The 3812-nt window shown below is 43.9% G+C and overlaps 1 pseudogene; it reads left to right on the top strand.

Annotated features, from left to right (window-relative positions):
* Positions 1-2695: 2695 nt before the first annotated feature.
* On the top strand, positions 2696-2796 carry LOC122220824 (annotated as a pseudogene).
* Positions 2797-3812: the final 1016 nt, after the last annotated feature.

Below are 3812 nucleotides of genomic sequence, written 5' to 3'. Positions count from 1 at the left end.
GGGGGAAAGTGATGGGCACAAGGGCATCACATAAAATCCCCAAATTCTCTTCCATACAGCAGCAAACCATGAAAAAGCTCCAGTGATGCTCACAATCAAAAAATGAAGGCAAAAGTCACATCCTAATTTGCTTTTAAAATGTCTTATATTGCAATATTGAGTCAAATTTACAAAAGTCTTGTCTTAGCTCCCTTTTACAAAATATCAGTATCATTTGCAACAAAAACTTATAGATCACAAATAAAACTAATAGAGAAGCCAATCAGCATTAGAAGCTCTAAGAAAACATTAAATCTGTTTGTAATTCATTTAAAGAAGCACAGAGGACTCTGTTTATGGACCAGATACTGTAGTATGTATTCTATCCATTATTTTGTCCTCGATCCTTGCAATAGCCCTCTGAAGTGAGTAGTACAACCACCATACCCATTCTAAGGATTAGGAGACTGAGGCTTACAGGGGTGGAAAAAAGTTGTACAACATTAGTGAGGACTTGTGACTCTGCAGCCAAGAGCACCTTGCTTTGAAAGATGGGGATAGTAACACACACGCGTCATCTCTGTTTTGAGGACTGGACATAGTTGGGTACCATGCCTGGCAGAATGGGATGTAAATGAATGGTACTAGATCCACATCTGAGCCCTCAACTTTTTCAGTGTTCACTCTCTGTGAAGCTAAGGTGGCTTTTCTTTTTCTTTCTTTCTTTCTTTCTTTCTTTCTTTCTTTCTTTCTTTCGTTTTTTAGAGGTAGAGAATCTTAAGCAGGCTCTTTGAGGAGTCTGGAGCCCGACTCAGGGCTCATCTGGGATCATGACTTGGGTCAAAATCAAGAGTCGGATGCTCAACTGACTGAGCCAGCTAGGTGCCCCAAGGGTGGCTATTAATCCATATTCTTGATTATATACCCTAAGGAGCACAGCTTTCCCTTCTTACCCATTGACAATGCCCCTCCCAGCAGAAAACACCACATTCCATCCCTGGCACCTAGACTCCTGGGCACCTGATGTTGCTGGCTCCCTTGTTTCATTCCAGCACTTCCAAAGGCTCATATGCCTGCATCTCTTTGAGTGTTGATTCTGCCCATGCCACCAAGAAGCTTGCCTTTTCTTGATCGTTTTAGGAGTACATTTTGCTGCCCCTCTTTTCATCTGAGAGATTTCACCATTACTGGTACCAGGCACAGTACCAGTAATCTTACTCTGACTCTTGACTGGGTCTCTGGAACAAATACAATGTCTGGAGCCTCCACGTTATGACACTCAGTAGTTGTGTTAGGATCTGTCTCTCATGGGCAATCTGGGGCCAGAATTTTAATCTCTGTAGATTTCAAGTAACTAAGAGAATAATCAGAAGAAAGACCATCCAGCCAACATTTTAAGTGACCATTGTTGAGAAACAGCTTTTGGAGGCTACCAGAGATGACCTTTTCTGGATCCAAGGTCTAAATCAAAGGATAACTTTCAGCCTTGTCTAACTGGGGGTAGAGGGGTGGAGGGTAGGGATGTGGGGGGTAGGACAGAATCACTATAAAAGGGTGTTAGCTGGGGCATCTGGGTGGCTCAGTCGGTTAAGTGTCTGACTCTTGGTTTTGGCTCAGGTCATGATCTCATGCTTTTGTGAGTTCAAGCCCTGTGTTTGGGCTCCACACTGACAGTGGGGAGCCTGCTTGGGAGTTTCTCTCTCTCGTTCTCTCTCTCTCTCTCTCTCTCTCTCTGACCTTCCCTGACTTGTGTTGTCTTTCTCTCAAAATAAATAAACTTAAAAAAAAAAAAGGTGTTAGCAGGAGTTCCTATGTCCCATATTCTTTCACCATAAGATTTATTTCAAACAGAATTTGGACTCGTTGAAGGTTTCAAGGAGATGAAATGACAGGAATTAACCTGAGACCAGCCACAGCTAGATTCACAGCCTCATCTCCATCTCTCAGAGCAGGTATAGAGGGGTCAAACTGGTTAGAGCTCCATGCACTAAGCAGAGTGGAAAGAGGAAGCTCCCCAAGCTAGACACTGATATTTAACTTCACCAGTGTTGCTTTATTTTTGTCTGAAGGCAGCAGGACGGACAGATACTTGGAAGGGGTTCTCAGAGGGCTTGAATCATTTGTCGGTCACCCAGGGTTTGCTGTTGTTAATATTGTTGTTGTTTGTTTGCTTTGCTGCCTTCCTGACATCTGGTCAATACCTGAAAAATGGCCCATGTGGGTGTGAATTACTCTAGTGCTGACACCCACTGGGCATGTGTGTCCTGCCGTGTCTTTAGCATGCTGGTGAACTGCTATGCCTCCTCTTTCTGACTTCCAACAGCACTTGCATTGGCTCCTTAACCATCCTACGTGGGACCTGTAGGAGACCAGAGAATTCAAGAGCTATCTCACTGGGAAGAGGTTAAACAAAAAGGCACCATTTCCCTTCTCCCTCTTGCCATATTCTTTCCACGCTGATTTTGTTGTAAGGCTCATTCTAAGTTGTGTTAGTAGTAAGTTACTAGACCCAAACATGTTTCTCTAATCAGGGAATTCGGGTGCCTTTTTAATCATTGTGTTTCCCAAGACAATAAATAAGTAGGTTTTTAGGAAGCTCCTGACACTTTCAATACTCAATAGCTAAAGAGGCAACTTAAAAGAAATGAGTCTTAAAAGCAACCCAACATGGGCAGTGCCCAAGAGGTGACAAGACCACAACAAGAAAAGAATTGGTGTGGCTTTGGCAGCACATACGCTAAAATTGGAAGAATACAGGGATCAGCATGGTCCCTGTGCAAGCATGACATGCAAATTTGTGAAACGTTCCATATTACAAAAAGAAAGGGATTCAGCTTTTCCAAGAGTTAAACTGTAAATCCAACGTAGAGGAAAATAGAATGATTGAGGGCAACACGGCCTCAAAACACCTGCAAGATTTTGTAAACCTGAGTGACTTTGTTGTCATAGGATATAGGGTATTAACAGCCAAATTCTTCATCATGAACCGAGCTACTGATGTTCTGATTTTTTTTACTTTCTTGTGAATTTTCTTAGCACAGGCAGCGTCCTTGAGTGGAATCCTGGCTAGGACATGCTATTTGGCAGTCTGGGGGTTGGTGGGCAGAGGACAATGGTGAGGGCTGCCTTGGGAAGCTGAGGTCAGTCTCTCTGTCCAGGTCATCTGAGCACCCTCCCAGCCACAGCACCATGAGCACTGTGCCAGTAGTTTGGCTTTTTTTGTTGTTTCCTTGGAGCATGCATTGTTACCTATGGGGTCAGAGAGGCAGATGTGGGAGAAGGAGACCAGGCAGTTCTCTGAGTTGGTATAGAGTGTTAACATTCTCAAAGCACGTTCAATAATCCTGTGCGACAGGCAGAGGTCACTAGCATAATAGCCACTGTGGCCCTTGCAGCAGTGAGGTAGAAAGTGCTATCACATATGCCTGCGTTATCACAATACTTTTCTTGAAAAGGCTGCAGGTCACCTAGTGTAATCCTTCCCAGTTACGGATGAGGACATGCAGGTGGACAGACCTACTGAACTGGGCCTAAGGTTGCCCGGCTCCCTGGTGGTCACGCAAGGACTAGAATCCTGGTCCTGACTAGGTGTACATCTGTGCCTGTCCCAACACTCAGAAAAGCCTTGTGACAGAAATGAAAGAGTGGCCCAACTCCCAAAGAACATCTCAGTCCAAAACGGCCCAGCTCCTTGCCACTGTTAGAAAAGATTTTCTTTTGCAAGGTTGTTCATGAAACCATCATATTAACACCTGGATCCTTTCTCAAAATACCAGAGACAGTCTCTCAAATCTATGGATACCTTGATACTTTGATAAGTATAGTTTGTTCTT

This window comes from Panthera leo, chromosome B2 (genome assembly GCF_018350215.1).
Source record: "Panthera leo isolate Ple1 chromosome B2, P.leo_Ple1_pat1.1, whole genome shotgun sequence".
Taxonomy (NCBI): Eukaryota; Metazoa; Chordata; class Mammalia; order Carnivora; family Felidae; genus Panthera; species Panthera leo.
The sequence above is the reverse complement of the archived record's forward strand: the minus strand, read 5'-3'. Positions and strand labels throughout refer to the sequence as shown.